Genomic DNA, 20907 nt, shown 5'->3' with positions numbered 1-20907 from the left:
AGAAGCGGAAAAAATAATGGACCTCAGAGACCAACATGTACCCGCAATTATAGAATCACTCTTGCATTATAACGTGGCATATGTGTTCCCGGACTAGCTTTTGCTCGTTGATGTGACGTAACTCCAAAGTCCTGCTCTGCCACACACCTTTCACACAGAAACATTCTGTTCCCTAAATGTCACACCCAGAAGCCTTGGTGATCTTAATCCAAACCCAAGGCGAAACCGCTCATATCAGAACAAGTCTTGTGGTGCCCTGCTGCATCTTCACGAGTGCTTCTAAAAATGCATGTGGGTGGAAAAGTCATTTGCGCACTTTTTGTAATCTTCGATTGTCGGTGGGACGTGGAGCTTTACGCACGGTGGACATGTGCTCGTGCTTGCCGTGAGAATACAGCGCACTGGTTAACAACATGCACAACAGTGTGGACGAACTGTTGAAGCCGCAATCACAGCGTCGCTGCTTAGAACGGTTCGCTGGTGAACATCAGCCTCGCCAACAGTAACTCTTCAATAGCACAGCAGACGACCGAGGTTTCAGGAGAGGAGTGTTCGGGGGGGGGGACGGGCACTCTTGAAGCGTCGCACGAGGTGCACAGTCTGAGCGAACAGCTTCTTAATATCTGGATGCAGTACCCCAGACCAAAGAAGGTCCAAATCGGTCCTCCAGATAATCGATCTGCTGGGGAAAATACCGCGAAATGCACCGGATTATTGTGACTGCATGCTGCGTAACGAAACGCTTATCAGTCGCTTTGACGGCTTTAAAGTTTGATGTGCTACTTATATGGATCCCATGATCATATGCACTGACTGTGCCCCCCTTGGCTGGCGGGATTCTGGACCGGCCTGTCGTGCTTTCCCTACGCATTTCTCTGGGGTTTTCAATGGAGAGGATGTGTGGGACAGATGCCCTCACCGCCCTCTTATGTACCGGGTTATCCTCCGGACGGAGATGACAGATCACATGAGCTTCATGGAAGAGTGAAAAATATGATTGTGTATGTTGTTTATTCATTTGCGTTTCGGAGATGGCCTCGATGAGTTTGGATAAAATTACTACAGTGAAGTATTAGGTAAGATCCTTGTGGATGTAAAGTGTTCGCAAAATGTTGCTTTTTCCCTCTCATGTACATCTGTAAATGGCGGACAAATTGATTGAGTTCTAGTTTAGATATTAGCTATAAAAGTTCAAGTCGGTAAAGTTGCTGCGGCAGTTTCGCTTCATCCATGGCTGTTGTTCCATTGCTGTTAACTGTGGTAGTGAATGATCAGCCAACAACTTACAACAGCACTGTATTCTTATAGAAACTGTGGTAAAGTTTTATGTTTGATATTCGTTATATATTCAGTTTCAGACCTTGCTGCACATCTCACACTTTTGAGCCCAAATCAACTTAAATATACACAAACACATGTCCTTTGCGCACACACATGTACGTGCCTGCATGTATGTATTTAGCCCTGTAAACCAAATAAACATCATAACTTATAATAGTCAAATGTTCTTGACTTTCCGCTGAGCTTAAGGATTAAACTTCTGACCTCTGCATTGATTTGAGTCTCCTCAAAATGATCTTGATGCTCAACAAATAGTGAATCAGCAACTTTGTTACTCTAAACAGTTTTTGGAGTTTAATGGATTTTAATTTTCTATATTATCTCCAAAACTTGTTGCTATATAAGGAATGAAATTCTGAGTCATTTGCACTTGGTAAGAGACCTTTAGGTCAATCTTTCATTTAAGTTATTTGTATACCTAAGTTGGTTTAGGCTTTAGCTAAAAAAATGCGCAGAGAGTTTAAAGGGTATGAAACCAAACATCCAACGCATTTCAAATGATAAACTAATTTTACTGCTGTGCTTGTACTATCATCGTGCACGCATCCTCAGCTTTGAGCCTCAGCATAAGGGAGCAGTGTGACAGTGCTAACACCAAATCTGCCATTTTTGTCGGACAAACAAACCAAACGAGTAAAGCCGGTGGACTTGAACCTAAAAAATGGTGTATTTTGACGTCTTTCCGCTGTTGAAACAAGATTCCTTCTGATGTTCATTCATGTTTATTTCGTGCTATAACTAGTAAAGAGGAAGAGGTGATCGGTTCACATCTCACTTGAACTGAGGTGCTAGTACAGCGATCTGTCACAACACATTAAAGAGCCACAGAACGGTATTTATTTGAATTGCTTAAAAAATGACAACATTTGAAAGCTGAGACTTTGTTTTATACCTAAAGTAAGCTGCTTTGTCTTGTCTGTCGGCGTGTTGTCAGTGTCCTCTTTGCTCCACACTGTATTTTTCACCGCATGAGAACATGGTGTGTGGCGTGAAAGCGCCATTGCTTGTCGGACATAGCAACAGTAACTAAGGGGAGTGGGTCTTTGCGAAGATTCAATTACTTATGAAAGGATATAATGCATTGCATGGTTTATTATGAATATTTTATAATCCATTATTCATAAATGATAAGTAAAATGTTACCCTTTCGCTCTTCTGACGATTGTAAAAGGCAAGGTATGTGATTTGGTTCAAAAACATTATTTGTTATACTGGTTGAAAGTCTCTTCACATCCTGATAGCAATCACTAAGGCTGTCCTACCTCCCTGTCAATGAATGTATTTGCATACCTCTGCTCACAGTTCACACAGACATAATACGATCATCATCGCATTCCGTTACGCTATTGCAGACCAAGTGAGAATGGAAGGCTTATTATGCGCTTTGTATGCTAATGTTTTCCCGTCACCAGTGAATGAGACGAGAAAATCTGACAGTGCTGCATTCAACCCTCCACCATTGTCGTCTCTCATCATGTCGCTGGTGGCCTCTGCTCTGCCTGTGTGTGTTCATGTGTTTTTTGAGGAGGTGTGGCTTTGGAGAGTGATTTGCAGGGAGGGTTTTGATCTTAAGCTTTCAAATCTAGCTTGCTATTGCTAGCCTCTCTGAAAATCGCCAGGGGGGCAGGGTTTCATATTTTATTGAAGCATCCTGGGCGCCGCCATTGGCTAGCGGACCCCCACCTGCTGTTAGCATTCCATTGACTCCCATTCATTTTGGCGTCACTTTGACAGCGAATAACTTTACATCTGAGGGGTCTAAAGAAACACGAAAATGTATAAAAGGCCTCATTACCTTGTATCTTACGTTATGGTCCTGTAGAAACAGTTTGTTGTAAAAATAGGCTAACGATTGCATCATAACCTGCGACTCTCAGTCGCACAGTAGAGAAATTACCGTATGGACAGGAGAAGAAGCTCACAGGCAATCTTTTACTGTCCATGAGGCTATCGGGGGGACGTGGAGGCATGAAGTCAAGGGAGAAGCCCATAGAGAGTCCATAAAAGCAACGTGACAAAATTATTCAACAACGTCTGCAAGATTTGGTGGGTGATTCAGATTTCTCTTGGCACAGCGATTAGAAGACTTACAATTGTCAGACAGGTCGCTCATGTGACATTTACTTCATCAAGCTGAGTTTGAGTCTGCGCAGTATGCTCGACCCCCAGGAAGTGCGTGCTTCTAATTGACTTCACGTGTCTCCGTTGAATCCAATGGGGTCGCTGTGTCCATTTCTACAAATTAATACACAACACGCCTACCCCCCAATTTAAGTTTTAATCAACCTCTAAGCATTGATCCATTCTGTCACAGTTTCAAATGAACACTTTCAATTTGTGTCTGCATATAAACTTATATCTCTTAGAGTGCACCTGGGATGTTTGCACCAAAATCATTAGACAGTACTAAATAAGTTATTAAAAGCTTAATATAACATACTATTAACATGTAAACACATCAATTAATTTAAATTCTGTCATCATCTACTCACCCTCATGTCGTTTCCAGATGTTTATTACTTTTTCTCCTGTAGAATAATAAAAGCGATTTGAAGAAATGTTTCAATGGTATTTTTTTTTTCTTTTTTTTGGGGGGGGGGGGTCATTTGATAACCAAAATTGCTTACAACATTCCTACAATTATCTACTTTTCGAAAGAAAGAAGGATATGCAGATGTAGAAAAATATAGGAGTGCGTAAATGACAGTAGAATATTTTCAGTCCATTTGTTGCAATCATTATCCCTTTAAGCAAGTTTAAGTTTGCTGACAGAGCCCTGACACTCATATATTTTCTTTGAGTGAGTGCACTCTCTAACAGTATAAATCTGGCCAACAAAAGGACTCAACAGAGCTTCAGTGGGCACTTTCCCCTCAAGGTCCACTGTCCTGCAGAGTTTAGCTCCAACCCTAATCAAACACCCCTGCCTGTGGCTTTCTAGTGATCCTGAAGACCTTGATGACTTGTTCAGGTGAGTTTGCTTAGGGTTGGAGCTAAACTCTACAGGAAATTGGAACTTGAGGGCACCTAGTTGAGAAATGACTCTCTTTATACACTTAAATGGTCTTTTGTTTCATTAATAGACTGTAATTACATGCATGTACAGTTTTTTTTTTTTTTTTTTAAATATACATTTAAGATTTTAAAGTGCATTCCAAGAGCACATTCAATAGTCTACAATTAAGCGCACTTCTTTTTCACACAGTGAGTGTGTCTGTTTGTATAAAAATAGTGCATATTGTTTCCAGACTCTTTTACTCTCGTTGAGTGTGACGTGAAGTGATGCAACTCCAAAGCCTTGCTATGCCACCGGTCTTCCGCCATGATTTTACAAGTAAGATATGTTCCTGGATCAAACATCTTTTGATGATCCTGGATAACATTACTGTCCAAAAATATAAACTTAACCCAAACCCCAACCCCTAAACTAACCCTAACCCATATTTTCCTAAAATCAGTGGGAAATGATAGCTGCTTGGCAAGGGTGTAGAAAAAAGCTAACCATGATTGTAAGCCTAAAACGGATATTTCCTGAAAAGTTATATCTCAATTCTGATTGGTTGATTGGAATGTTGTTCCAGGATCAACAAGGATGTTGATTCAGGAACATGTTTGTACAAGTACTTGGTGAAATCACGCTCTCGCCCTCCGAGCCCACCCCACCTTTTCACACAGAAACATTCTGTCCTGCAATGGTAACAAACCCAGATCCTTGGTATCTTAATCCAAACCCAAGGAGAAAACCGCTCATATCAGACAGTCTGTTTGCCTGCTGCGTCTTCACGAGTGCAATGTTTGGGAAAGTCATTTGCACTTTTTGTAATCTTCTTTTTCGGTGACTTGAGCTTTACGCACGGTGGACATGTGGCTCGTGCTGCCGGGAGAATACAGCCACTGGTACAACATGCACAACATTGTGGACGAACTGTTGGTCGGGTGAACCGCAATCACAGCGTGACGGTTCTGGTGAACTCAGCCTCGCCAACAGTAAAAGCTTCACAACAGTCAGGAGAGGTTTGCAGTATCTGGTGTGTGACGTGCCTCTGCGGAAGGCGCACGAGGTGCACAGTCTGAGTGAACAGCTTCTTAATATCTGGTGCAGTACCCCAGACCAAATAAGGTCCAAATCGTTCTCCAGATCATGGATCTGATGGGTAAGTGAGTGAAATGCACCGGATTATGTGTGACTGCATGCTGCGTAACGAAACGCTTTCGATCAGTCGAGGGCTCGCAATTGAACGATTCGGGCTTTAAAGTTTGAATGTGCGGGTGTCTCTTATATGATCCCATGATCATATGCATTGACTTGCTGGCAGAGATTCTGGACCTGCCTGTCGTGTGGCTTCTCCCTACGCTTTTTGCTCATGGGCTTTTCAATGGAGAGATGTGTGGACAGATGCCCTCACCGCCCTTTATGTACCCTCGTCAACGGTTCCTCCGACAGAGATGACAGATCACATGAGCTTCATGGAAAGAGTGAAAAATATGATTGTGTATGTTGTTTATTCATTGTTTGCGTTTCGGGTGGCCTCGATGAGTTTGGATAATTACTACAGTGAAGTATTAGTAAGATCCTTGTGGATGTAAAGGGTTCGCAAATGTTGCTTTTTCCTCTCATGTACATCTGTAAACTGCGGACAAATCGATTGAGTTTCTTTTTCTAGTTTAGCTATAAAGTTCAAGTCGGGTAAAGTCTGCTGCAGGCTTTCATCCATTGCTCACAGACTGAGTGACTTGAAATTATTTACCATGGTTAACTGTGGTAGTGAATGATCAGCAAACTACTTTAAAGTTGCAACAGCACTGTATTTTTATATAAATTGTGGTAAATTTTTAATGTTTAAATATTCGTTATATATTCAGTTTCAGACCTCAATGCAACCATTTCAAAGTTTGAGCCCAAAGCAACTTAGATATACACAAACAAAATATCCCTTGCGCACAAACATATACGTTGTGTGTGTGTGTGTGTGTGTGTGTGTTTGTGTGTGTGTGGTGGTGTGTGTGTGTGTGTGTGTGTGTGTGGTGTGTGCATGCAAGTATTGTATTTATCACTGTAAACCAGTTAAAAATTGTAACTTATAATAGTCAAAGCTGTCCCGAAAAATAAAGCCAAAACTTGCCGCTGTGCTTTAGGATTAATTCTTCTGACCTCTACATTGTTTGAGTCTCCCCCGAAATGATCTTGATGCCCCCAAAATAGTAAATCGGCATCTTTGTTAGTCTAAACAGTTTTGGAGTTCAATGGATTTTAATGTTCTATATTATCTAGGAAAGGGCACCCGCCATAAAGCATGTGCCAAATCAGTTGTGCGGATCACTCCGCTGTGGCAACACCCGTGATAAATGGGAGCCAAGTTGAATGAAGAGAGAGAAAACATGTACGGGACTATATTAATCTCCAAAACTTGTGCTTTAATAAGGAATGATATTCCGAGCATTTGCACTCGGTAAGAGAGACCTTTATGGTCAATCTTTCATTTAAGTTATGTATACCTAAATTGGTTTGTAGGCTTAAAATATGCTTATACAGTTTAATGGGAATGAAACCAACATTCTCAACGCATGTCAAACAATAAACAAATTTTACTGGTTTTTTTTTTTGTCTAAAAAAAAGCATAATATTAATACTTTATATAAATAGAAATCTTCATATCAAAAATACCACTGTTATTGTTTTTTTACTATTATTATTTGAAAGGGGGCTAAAAGGATTATTGTAAGGGTTCTGTCACTTCAGTCTCCTTATTGTTACTGTAGGAGAAGGTATAATGGGTCTGCCGCCTGGGCAAAGGTGGCAGAACCTTCTGCAGCCCCTGGCTTTGTTCAGAAACTGCTGCAGCTTCCCCTGAGGCACCTGTTACCACTACCATACTCCCTTAGGAGTGCATTGCAGCTTCCACAGCAACAGCTTTGTTTCTATGTGCCATGTGTTCTCCTGTCTAACCCCACCCCTCCTAGGTATCTCATTATTGGTTCATTTGCCCCCCTGCTTGTCCTGTGCCAGATTTGTTGTCCAATATACTGGGCTGTGTTCCACTTCACTTTTAGACACACCACTCGCAAACTTCCCTAAGCACTTTCCCTCGTGGGAAATCCCCACTGCCATTTTTCACTTCGTGAAGTGGACAAGGGACCTTTATATGATGACAGATCCTCGCTCCTCAATTTTAAACCGAGGTAGTGAGTCTACTTCATATGTACACTACGGGCCGCTCCATAGACTACAGTGCAGATAATGATGTCATTGCAGATCGCGCATGTAATTGTATCCCCACCCCAAACAACTCTATAATATATAAAAACAAGCATACATATAGATGCTGCATCCCAACAAATTCTTAATTAAAAAAATAATAAATAATAAATAAATTCATCATTGCAGATTCCAAGTGATCAAGGGCTTAGGATGTTCCAGTTCAGCCATTGCAAAGTTTCAGCTTGTACGGGCACTCATGCAATGTAATCAATGAACGTACAACCGCTAAACCAGGATAGAGGGTTTAGCGAGTAAAGGGCATAAAAAATGAATTGGGAACACAGCCCCGGTTCCCTGTTGGTTCCTGTTGTGTGCGCACGGCCGAAGACGGATAGACTCCCAGGCACTTGTCCTACGTGTCCTGCCTGCCCTGTCACGCGTATTTGTTACTTTTGGGTAGTTTTTATTCTGTGTTTTGTTTTTTTTTCCCTCAAACTTAAATAGAGAGCCCATTGCACTCTGTGACTGAATCCTTATAATGCCCTATCCAAACCTGATAGTTTGGACTTTTATAACTGCTGCTTGCAGCTATATTTATCATTTCCATTATGTAATAATTATTATTTAGACGTACAATGGTGACAGAGGCTTGTTTTGGATAATGGTGATCTTTAACCACTTGCTGAAGAGAGTGTTTCCTCCCCTACCAATTAAAAGGGGTCTCTATGGCAGTGATTTTACAAATCATGTACTTATATACGTAAAGTAAAATTATATACATATAAAAATATATAAAGTAAGCAGCTCTGTTTTTACCTAAATAAATAATTACATTGTTTATGTAAATAAGAGGTTGCAGTAACTTATTTCTTTTCTGCTCATTTTCCGTATGTTATTAATTACAGCCATCATTTTGAGAGATAAAATCGCAACACAGAATCCATTTCATCTATAGCACATGTCTGTTTATCCTATTTTTAAACAGGAGATTTGAATATCAAAAAATAAATAGGATAATTATTAAATATGAATTTATTTGTATGTATTATTCCAAGCACTGTGGCATTTTATTTACAGAAAGACAATCATGTGAGTGGCCTTGTGAGCAGGGTTTTCGTATGATCACAGAACTCACTTCTTCTCACTGTGACATAAATCATCATCCGAATCAATAGTTTTATCACTGGGGTGCAATATAATTTTTTTTTACCAGACAATCCACATGAGAAACAATATACTGTCTGAATAAGGTTTTTAGACTTCCTTTTCTAAAGAAAAAGTGTTGTTAATGGAACATTTGCATTCCCTCTACATAGTCCAGAACACAAAAGAAAAAAAATAAAGATATTAGAGTGTCCACTGCAAGCTTGAGTTTGAATGAAAGTTTAAGTCAACAGTATTCATATCTTTTGGCCAAAATAGCTTTATAATGATTGAGGACAAAGTGCAACTACCCTCTATAATGCAACACGAACTTTGCCCAAATCCTGTGTGTTGCACCATAGCTTTACATTTAGATCCTTCGTTTACCAAAGAAATCACACTGCACTTTCAGAAGCAGATATATCTTTACTATGATTTTCTGGGACTTTGTTCATGTTGTTCTGCTGTGTGGAGTAGAAGCTGGTCCATGCTGGCAAGGTTTTGGTGTTGCCAGGCGGAGTACAGCAACAGTCCATGGCACAAAACATGCATGCGATCATGAAGATGACGCGCTGACTCCATTAGATCGCAACCACAGTGTGACGGTTCTGGTCAGATTCTTCATCACCTACTGTAAGCCGCACACACGACGGAAGGAGGCGGTTCGATAGTTCATGTGTTGAAAAGTTAACATGGAGAAAGAAGAGGCCACTGCTGTGTGGAGTGACTTCATTCAACCTCTGGATGAATGACCAGCCACCAAATACTCGAGACCGTGTTCAACATCTGGCGAGTGATGTCAAACTTCATTCAGCTGCTGGCTACTGACATATGCAAGGGCTGAAGGGTTTCTGGCAGATGAGGATCCTTTACACACGATCTTCTGGGAATCTCATTATTGATGTTACTTTTTTCTGATCCAATGATGCCATGCACTGACTTGATGGCACAGAAGCTGAATCGTCCCGCAACTTCCTGGTCCCTACGCGCGCAACATTTGCGTATACTTATCGAGCGGCTTTGCGGTCCGATTGCCTGCGCCACCGTCCTACGTCCCTGCAGCCGGCTTTGCAAGATCACCTCACAGGATCATATGAGCTTCACAGAGAGAGTTGAAAACATGCTCCTCTACATCAAAATACATCTATATTTCGATGTGAACATGCGAAGTTCACTTATGACTGGCTTTACACTGAATAAATCGGGTAATTTTTTGTTTTAGTTTGTTTTATTGGCCAACTTTTATGCATGTGCTTTAATGTATGGAAGGGTTTGTCTCTTTGGCACACAAAAACTGAATGGTTAATCAATCCATTCGTCAATGAATATACGATATACAATATGTGGAAGCACAGCAGTTAATGATTTAAAAATGTTGGGCAATAGTGACAATATGCTTTAATAACATGATCTTGCTAGCTTTCATAAGTTCAAAAAGTTTATTTATTAGTTTATTTGAATAGGGACAGTACAAAAAACATGATTTTACATCACTTGCGGCCATTTTTGATCACGAAAAATAATTCAGCCTGTAAGATAGCTTAAGTACAGTAAAAATGTAAGCTACAGTTTTTTTAATAAATAATATATTTATTATTCTACAACAGTTAGTATTATGGCCCTTGATTTGATTGGTTGAGCAGCTGTCTAACATGTCTACACTGGTCGCAACCAGCCATGGACACATGAAAAGTCAATTCAGTCAGGACCACTCAAGTTTTGATTAAGGTTATTGTAGAGGGTCCTGCAACCATTATTTTAGCGGCAGGCTTTGGTGAGAAGGGGTTAAAATTCTGAAAATGTCCGCAAGCAAACCACATTTAGGGTTTGAAAACCCCTGAAGCTTATAAGATTAAGCAACGATTTTAGCTGATAGATGATACCGGTGGACAAGACAACTAAGTCAGGGGTGGCGAACTTCCCGGTCCTGGTGAGCCACAGCCCTGAAGAGTTCAGCTTCAACCCTTATTAAACTCACCTGCCTGTATAGCTTTCTAATAACTCTTCAGTCCTTATATTAGCTTATTCAGGTGTGTTTGATTAGGGGTTGAAGCAAAACTCTGCAAGGCTCGCGGAATCTCCAGGACCGATGTTTCGCCACCCCTGCACTAAGTAAATCATGCCTGTATAAGGAGGAGCTGGGGATGGAGGAGGGTAAGTGCATATCTGTGCAGATTCAAGCCCAAAGTATACTTCAACTCACTTTTTCATGCGTATGTGAGGACAGCATACAGTGCGTGTGACGCAAATTGCGTCATAAGAATAGTAATACGCATATTGTGGCATGCACCAACTCGATTTTTGTAACCGTGAGTACTTTGTATGCGAATGGTCACATATGTTCATTGCATTAAATTATTTTTTGCAGTAATCAGATGTTTCCCACAGGTGGCAACACTAATCCCCTGGCCGTTTTTTTCACAGTAGAAAATTAAACTAAAGAAACAGGAACAACAACAGCAACGCAAGAAGCGAGACTGCAACAACAAACAGACGGCTGCATTGACAAGCGCTTGTGAGCGAGAGGGTATTGAGACAGCTCAGCTTTGGTTTGGTTTAAAAGAGTTTAAAAATATTTTGTTATCGGGCCATAACTTATGTGGAAAAATAGAGCACAGGTTCACACTGGACAGGGATGAAGCTTTCAAGGGCGTATGTCGGTGATCAGTCGACGGCCCGCTTTTCGCGCGCACAAACAAATAGAGTATACTTTGAAAGGCTACATGTTCGACTGCATACGCATACACTAGCGTATACATACATAAACAGAGTATACTTGGGACTTAAGGCAAGTGTGAGTACCGGTGAACTTATATACCTTATTTAACTGTAGTGGGAGGAGTTACAATCAAGCTGATGCTGGCTGTCAGGCTGTGTCTGCCTGAACTATGCTTGAGCTCCATTCTTCACTTAAAAAACTACATTTCAGTCAGGATCACTCTTTGATTAAGATTATTGTAAAGGTCCTGTACATTTTTTTTTGGTGGAAGGCTTTTCTCTCTGAAGGGTTTCAGATTCTGAGCTGTCCACAAGCAAACCTTACTGAGGTTTTGAAACCCACAACACAATGACGTAGTGTGCTAAATTCTAAGATCGATCAGGGAATGCAGCTCCCTGAATGGTTGGAAAGAGGGGTGACATGCCCTGATATTGATATTTAATGGGAGTAGCTCCATATTCTGGCCTCTGTCCCAGCAAAGATAGCATATTTCAATTATAATACTCTTTGTAAGTTGACTGGTGAGGGTATTAACAGAAAACTCATGTACACCAGACAAAATTTTGAAAATAAGAGTCCATGAGATGGCAGAATGATGCTCAATTTATTATCCCTCCAAAATGGTATAACGGTTAGCTTACTTGAAGATAGGCAATCAGTGTCTCCTTAACTGCAGGCTATTGGCAATAACCAAAAGCCTAAACAACTAGGATGTTAATAATACACAAATCTTTGATCAGCAGCTTAGCCAAACAACGAGAATGTTCCCAATGATAAACATAACTTAGCTTAGCTTTATGTAGACACATTCAGATGAATGAAGTGAAGTATTTTCCAGATGTGATGAAGATGCTTGATCTTACTGATGTCACAGTCCTTCATGTAGGTGAGGACTGATCGCGACTGAATTGTTCTGAAGTCACCTCTAATCAAGCCGCTTATACTGGTCGATGTGGTGAATTGTGTGTTCAGGATCATGAAACTGAATCTGTAGTGAAATTCGGTGGGAAAACAGATCCTTTAATCTGTTTTGCAAAGCTTTCCTGTGTGAGTGTTTGTGATGAAATAGAAGGCTAACTTAAGCGAGTATCTGTGTGACAATTAAAATTTTGAAGCTGTTTAAGCAAGTGTCCTGGGGCCGAACTAGAAGCGAAAGTCTGTGCAACAGACTGAGAGCTGACTAAGCGTGTCTGTGCGACAGAGAGTATAGTGACTGAAAGCTGAGTTAATGCATCTAGCCGACAGAACTGAAGCTGACTAATGTTTGTCTGTGAGACAGACTAGCGAGTTTCTGTACGACAGAACTGAAGGCTTATTTAATGCATTTTCTGTTCAGCGAAACTGAAAGCTAATTTGACGTGTGACAGAACTGAAGCTGACTAACCACATGTTCTGTGTCAAGCAACAGACTAAGGCAAGTGTATGGGATGAACCTTATATATGTTATTTAATTGTAGTGGAGAAGTAACATCAGCTGAGCATCAGCTGATGCTGGCTTTCACACCGTGGTCTGCCTAAACTACACTGAGCTCCATTCATCTCTCAAACTACATTAGAACCCCATTTATACTAGTGGTTCTGACTATACTGAATGTGGTGTGGACACCCCATTCAATTTCTGATGTTCTGATGTACATGAAATACAAATAGATTTGGAAAATGGGTTTTGTCCAGTGTAAAAACAGCCTCTAACTTTTGAGGGTTTTATACCGTTTATATTCATTCTACTTACTTTGTGTTTTGCACGTTATATACCATTAAGGGGCTTTCAGCGCATCTTACTATATAATATGCCAGTAGATTGCCACATTTAATGTCTTTTATTGATGAGACATTGAATATTTCGCTCAACCAATTAATTCAAAAAAGACTATGATTCATTTAGGAGCACTTTCACCGCTGCTACCGTTGTGTGTACACACCAATGGTTAATTCTGCTGAAAATGCAAGTAAATCTCCTGTTCAGAGCCCAAAACATCCCCAGCGTGGTTTTGTGCAAGTCTTGAGTCATAGGGCCATGTTTTAAACAAAACGATCTCAAGTGCATGGTATAGAGTGCATGGCACAAACGCACTCAGGGGCATCTCCGAATCCACTTCTGCTTGTTTAAAAACGTGGGAAAAACGGTCGGGCGTGCGCCGGGCGCCCATGGCCCAAAAGAGTTGTACCTATTCTCTTCAATGAGTCATGGGTGTGTTTTGTGGTGCAAAAAAAACCATCAGAGTCTCATCTCCCATTCCCCTTTGCTTGCGCCATGGTGGATTCGCTATTTACATGGCGGAATTTGCAAGAGAGAAAAGGCCTGAAGCTTCTTTCAGAGAGGAAAAGGTTATCTGCTCATGTGACGGATGCGAGCAGACCATCTACGGGGCGGGGCACAATAATAATATTTTTACATTGTAATCCTTTAATATTTTAAAATATTTGTCATGTTATGTGGCAACTGCTGCACATCCCGTGGGTGTGTAAATAAGCAGAGTGTACGCGCGGTTTGTTCACATGTACGCCTATACGCGCATATTACTTAAACAATTAATTAAAAGAATTAATACCACCAAAAAAATTAAAAATAATTGTGCCATTGACTTTTAGACCAGGTTTCCATTTGGTCAAAGGCACAGTCTAATAGGGCTCTTCGCAGAGACTGCTTTAGTTCCAGAACTAAATGTACAGTAACTAAAGTACTGGGACGATTTGTGTGTGAACTATTTCCCCGTACCAGTTAAAGTGTTGCATTCGCACTGACAGTGGTGTAACTAGTAAGTGACAGTAAGCCCAAGTCGACAGCAATGTTCATTTGTGCGCAGACATTCAACAACTACGAAACAAAGAGAACAACGTTAACAACGAGGAGGAGGGACATGGAGGACGCTGTGATCGGCTGTGCTAGTTTTTTGTTTTTTTTTGTTGCATCTCACGGGTTTCAAAAATAAACTGGACCCATAGAATGTCGCCGTATACGTAAAGCGATTGAAAGAACAGAAAGGAGGACTAAGAATTCTCCAACGACAAACTGGTTGTAGTGTGCTACATTTTTTTTTTCTATAATTGCCTGCACTATCCGCGTCCCGTTGACTCAATTCACAGTGTTACAGTATTGACAGTAATGTACAAAGAATCTTAAATAATGGCGGGTGATTTGCTTTTTTTCGACCACGAACATCTGGCCAATCAGTGTAGCATACTTACTACTTTTATATCATCGAACATGGGCAGTACCTCGCCCAGTTGAGCTGGTTAGAACCATATAACATAAAGAACCCCCCCTCTCCGGAGTAGGGACCTAATTTGGTTTCTCTAAAAAGGCAGAGAGGGTCCGGTACTAAAGTCGCACCCTAATGCCTTTCCAGTGGCTGAGGCCTCATGGGTCCTGGTGTTATCGCGGCCCCGAAAGGCCCTTATTTTCAGTTGCCTCAAAAATAGCAGTGCGCCACACAAATGCCCTGAACAACACCTTGTTTTCAGAGAACAGCATGCCCGTGGGTGCACAAATAGGCACAAATGGTGGCATTTGCTATTATTTGGCAGGATACAGGGAACTGTGCATGGCTGAACTAGCAAATGAAAATGAAAGGATGTAAGAAAAAAAACAGAGGTAACAAATAAAAAAAAAAGATAAGAACGACAAAAACAAAAATGAAAATAGCAAAAAAAACCTTGCGGTTGCGCATAAAAAAAAAAAAAAAAAAAAAGAAAACATAAAAAAAAAAAAAAAAAAAAAAAAAAACAAAAAAACACTGGCGTTTGCGCCATGGCGCGTATTGCAAGCCACATGTAGGATATGGCCCTAAATGTCATCAATACTGTTTTAAAAAATGCAACTTTGCCGCTTCTCAATCCATGGGGCAAAATACCAGTTTTTTTTTTTAACAAACTCTCATTCAACGTTGGTTTTTTTTTTTTTTTTTTTTTTTTTATTTTTTTGTTTTCCATTGCTGAAGGCAGAATTTTATTATTTCTCTTGGGTGTTAAAAATGGCAGCTGGCAGGATGGATTGAACCGGATGGCAAAATGCTATAAAAATTTTGCACGAGAATTAGGAGTCTAAAAACACCATTTAAAATTAGTTTCTGCTCATAAACTGTGAACACAGATGGTCTAAAAACAAAAGTCTTGTTTCTAATATTCATGGTCGGGTGCATCGGCGCCATTCTCCTTGAGTGTTTCTGAGTGTTTGTCACCAAATAACTTGGCTCAGATTATCTTAGACAATGCTGGCTAAAGGTTATTAAAAGCTTTTTCTGTTGTTCACTGTAGCACAGACAAGGAAGGCAAGCAGAGATTAAGATCCAATTGCAGCATTTAATAAATCAAAACAAGGCCAAGGGTGGAACAAGGAACCATGGGATACAAAGAAACACAGAGAACAGAAGACACTGTAGATCCACATTTACGTTCAGCTGAAAAGTAACAAGCAAACTACAAATATATAAGTACAGACAGGATAACAATAAATACCTAGGGAGACAATTAAGGGTAACCAATCAGCAAATTAAACTACAAAAAGACTACAAAACAGCACAGACTATAGTAACTAAGCAGACATTTCCTAACACAAAACAAAAGCACAAGAACAGGTACTGCTTAACACACTCACACATGTAACACACCAGTGAATTTAAATGGGTTCACTCAAAATTTTGAAATTCTGTCATCATTCGTTTGGTTGCAAATCTGTAGTTCCATTACATTTCATATTCAAAAAAAACTATTCAACTATCCCCCTTTATTAAAAAAAAAAAATGGCTAAGTTTTATTTTAACTAGATTTCTTTTTCATTGTACAGTGGCAAATATTAAAAGGTTCCTATATGAATAACTATAACCTTATTTTAATTGATTGGACTTGTTTATCTGACCTGTTAATAGTTACCATAGTTATTGTTCAGAATTGGACACTTAAATTTCTAAGGCAATGGAAGGTTTATTAAATATATCCATTATAACAGTGATGTTCTCAGTAACATTGTTTTTCATAATAGTGTTTTTACATTCTCTGAGTAAGATACAGAGCATGCAAGTTGGAGCGATATACAAAATGAAACTAAAGCACGTTATTGAAAAGTTGCAAGCTTGAATTAAGTGAAAGTTTAAGTCAACAGTAACAATTATCTTTTAGGAAAATGGCTTTATGCATTCAGGACAAAGTGCACCTACTCTCGTATAATGCAATGTGACTTTTGCCCAAATCCTGTTGTGCACATAGCCTATACACTTGGATCCTCGTTCCACAGTTGGCAATGCACTTATCCCAGAAGCAGATATATTTTTACACCATGATTTCTGGGACTTTATTCCTGTGGGTTGCTCGCTGTTGTGGAGTAGAAGCTGGTCATGCTGGCAAGGTTTTGGTGTTGGCCAGGCGAGTACAGTCACTGGCACAACATGCGTGCGATCCTTGACGCGCTGGTCGATCGCACACCCGACAGTGTGACGGTTCTGGTCAGAATTCTTCATCACCTACTGTACAGCACACACGGAAGAGAGCGATTCGATTTCAACGTGTTTAAAGTCAACACGAAGAAAGAAGAGGCCACGAGTGCGGTGTGGAGTGACTTCATTCACCTCTGGATGAATGACACAGCCACAAAATACGAGACGGTGCTCAACAACATCTGGCGAGTGATGTCAAACTTCATGCTGCTGTTTACGACATAATGCAAGGGCATGTTTCACAATGAGGATCTTTTACACACACTTCTGGAATCTGCATTATGGATGTACTTTTTCGGGGGGGTGATCCAATGATGCCATGCACTTGACTTGATGGCACAGAAGCTGAATATCCCGCACATCCTGTCGCTACGCGCAACATTTGCGTATACTTTCGAGCGGCTTTGCGGTCAGATGCCTGCGCCAACCGTCCTACTTCCCTGCGGTCGCTTTGCAAGATCACCTCACAGATCATATGAGCTTCACAGAGAGAGTTGAAAATATGCTCCTCTACATAATGCATATGACTATATTCCGACCCTGAACATTACGAAGTTCACTTTTGATCCGCTTTACACTGAAATATGGACGGTAATTATTTTTGTTTTTGGGCCACTTTTATGTTTTAATTGTTTAGTATCTTTCTAGATGCTGTTTACCCTTGCGGCATACAAAGTTGATGGTTTAAATCATTTTTCAGTGAATATAAGCTACTGAATGTGTGAAAAGGTGGGATTTAGATGCAAAAACAATATAGGCTATTAATAACATATATCCTGCTACATTCATAATTCAAAAGTATTCAGTTCTGTAAGATATCTTAGTAAGTATTACAGTGAAAACAAAAGCAACCTTTTTAACAAATAATGTTTTATTATTTTACAATATAGTCCATCTATTTTGATTGCATGAACGGTGTTCTAAGAGTGCTGATACTGTCCAGTGGCTCTTTTTTTTATTGAAGCCAATTCCACCACTGAATTAAAAATAAAAAAGGTAACTGAGACTTTTTATCTCACAATTCTGACTCTTTTTTTCACGAAATTGCGAGTTTACTTCTTGCAGTTCTGACTTTTCTCAGAATTGCAACATAAACTTTGCAAGAAGAGACGTAAACTCACAATTGCGACAGAATTGTGAAATAAAAATTTGCAACGTACCTTGTTTTATGTTTTTTTTTCAGTGGTGGAAACTGGCTTCTAGGGTTTTTGCATCATTTGTTTCATTCTATTTCTTTGTGATTGTTGCATTACAAGCATTAGTGAAGGGGCCTTTTAGCGACTCTTTCTATAGGTTACACAGATACACAAAGGGGGTGACAGTCTTTATGATGAGTCATTGAATTAGCCCTTCAACTGATTAGTTAAAAAATGGTTTATTCAGGACATTAGCACTTGGCATTTTACTGTTAAAATTATGGGTATTTGCAAAAACGGGTATTGTAAAATGTCAGACTTGCTCTTTTCTACAAAATGAAAATGCATTGTTTGCTTAGATTTGGGGGTAGACCTCAAATAATCCCAAACACCTGGGAAAAAAATAAGCACGTATATGTTTGAACCTGCCTATTTTGTCGATGGGATTTGAAAAAAAAACTTATTTACAGTTTTATTCTTGAGTGTTCAATAAGGCTGCTGTAAATGAAGCAAAAGAAAGCAAATAAATCTGAATAGTTGGACTAGGGGGTAAATTAACATGTAGCAATAACTTTTTCCTTATGTCACAGGCAACCCCACAACAATGGTGAGACCATGGAAAAAGCCGACATCTGGTTGATTAGAACTTACTGGGATTTTGAGTATCCCCGGTCCACAAGGGTCCTGCCTAATTTTAAATTGTTTGGAGGACTACACTGCAACCCCCCAGCCAAGCCTCTGTCCAAAGGTAACGACTTGGCTTTGGCCATCTATTTGGGAAATATCTGCTCTTCTGAAATATTCTTGATGCATTTACTTTTTTTTTGCTTTAAGACATTGCATCAATCCTTGCTTGAATAGATCAAGTAACAAACTTCATCATGCTCATGGATCTGTAGGGGAGTGGGATTCTCATTTAGCTCCTGTAGGAAAAACAGAAGCAAAGACACAGAGACTCTGCTGTATCTTCAGCAGGATTCTTCTAATGAGAACATGCTGTATGGTCATCTCTAAGCAGTCCCATCGAGTCTGACTATGGCAGACATGCATTTGTATTTTAAGCATTCATTGGGCGCATTCCTTGTAAATATTCACACATAGTTTACTCAGCAGGAAGAAAAGAGACTGGCGAACCCCCCTCACTGGAACTATGTTCAATCTTATCATTAAACTGTAGTGCTGATCGTGTTCATCATGTTCCCCTTGATGCCCAATACAATTATAGTTTCACCTTAGTTTTTCATGTGATGTTATGTCAAAATGTAGAATCAGCAGATCTTAAGATTCTTAAATTTGCAATTCCAGCAATCTGTTGACTTTAAAAGATACTTGTGGATTTTACAGTGTCAGTCCCATTTTGTAAACTGCACGTGGCACACTTTGAATGACATTTCTGATGGAAAATCAGTTTAGTTTTTAAGTCACTAGTAAAGCTGGATATAGGGAATAAACATGTCAGGGCAATAATTGAACTGAATTTTTACATTACTAACTTTCAGTTTTTGTGTGACTGAATGTGCTTTATTGGTTTTGTCTTTTAGGACCTGAGAGGAGTTGTGCAGAGCTCTGAGATCATGGCCATCGTCGTCTTCTCATGGACTTGGGTTCCATGATCGGCAACCTGACATTTGGAAAGAGCAAACACTATTGCTTCTGCTCTTGGTCAAATCCCACCAAACAGGTGTGGTATCTTTCTTTTGATAGCTATGATATATAACATTAAAGACTCATTAACAAATAAATACAACTACAAAAAAAAATAATAAACCTATTAAACAAAACAAAAAATTAAGAAATACAACAATAAAACATCATAAAGCAATAAAGTTCTCACTGTGAATTATGGAAAGTTCAGCCAAAAATGAAAATTCTTTCATCAATTACTCATCGTCATGTTGTTTTCAATCCATTAACACTTTCATTCAACTTCAAAACACAAATGAAGATGTTTAATGAAACCTGAGATTTTCTGACCCCCATTCAAAATCCAATCAAAGAAGTTCCTAAAGACATCATAACAGTAATCCATATGAATCAAACCATTTAATCCAAGTCTTCTGAAGAGACACAATTGCTTTACATGATGAATAGATTTAATTTAGGTATTTATTCACATACAAAAATCGATCAGTGCACATACAGTACACTTCAAATATGGGCAACGGCAGTGAAAAAAAAACCTTGCTGATTCTTGCGCATTAATCAAGCACATCTGAGCTGCTCTGTTTAACATAATTGATCTGCTCTGTGTATGTTTATATGTGAATTGAAGCCTAAATTAATATGCTAATCATACAAAGCAATGATGTACTCTCTTAATTACCTCAGAGTTCTTAGGTGTGTCTTAAAAAGGTTAAAAAAAAATCTTATGTAGGAAAAATAAATACAAAACCAAATTTTTCAATAAACTTGCTGCTTTAGTGTTCTTATGCTCAGTGACCTAAATCAGCTGTTAATAAGGTGTATATGTATATGTGTTATTTGCACAGGTTGTTTGGCGTTATAATGGGAAAAACGCCAGAAACTCTCGCCCCCAATACAAAACTCTATGACTGGATTTCCACAGAATGATTTGCTTGGTAAGGAAAGTGTTGTCATGTGTGCTCATTATACATAAAGGACATTCATTGATGTCAGATAGATTCAGACTTTATTTTATCTGATAGGTCATCCAACAACAAAGGCCTTCATAACCCACGGTGGGACGAATGGACTGTATGAGGCTATTTTATCATGGTGTCCCCAATGGGTGGGCTTGCCACTGTTTTGCTGACCAGCCCTGATAATTTAATGCACAATGAAAAACCAAAGGAGCTGCTGTTTTTCTTGATGTCAAACTCAATGCATGTCCAAAGACCTGGTGGATGCTTCAAGACTGTCATAAATAATCCATCGTGAGTTAGTCCTTTATAAATTTGAAATTACCTTTGAAATAAT

The 20907-nt window shown here is 39.6% G+C and overlaps 1 pseudogene; it reads left to right on the top strand.

Moving 5' to 3' along the window:
• LOC122145104 overlaps window positions 1-20907 on the top strand; it is a 43389-nt pseudogene that overhangs the window by 4859 nt on the left and 17623 nt on the right.

The sequence above is a fragment of the Cyprinus carpio genome, chromosome A5 (assembly GCF_018340385.1).
Source record: "Cyprinus carpio isolate SPL01 chromosome A5, ASM1834038v1, whole genome shotgun sequence".
Classification (NCBI taxonomy): Eukaryota; Metazoa; Chordata; class Actinopteri; order Cypriniformes; family Cyprinidae; genus Cyprinus; species Cyprinus carpio.
The sequence above is the reverse complement of the archived record's forward strand: the minus strand, read 5'-3'. Positions and strand labels throughout refer to the sequence as shown.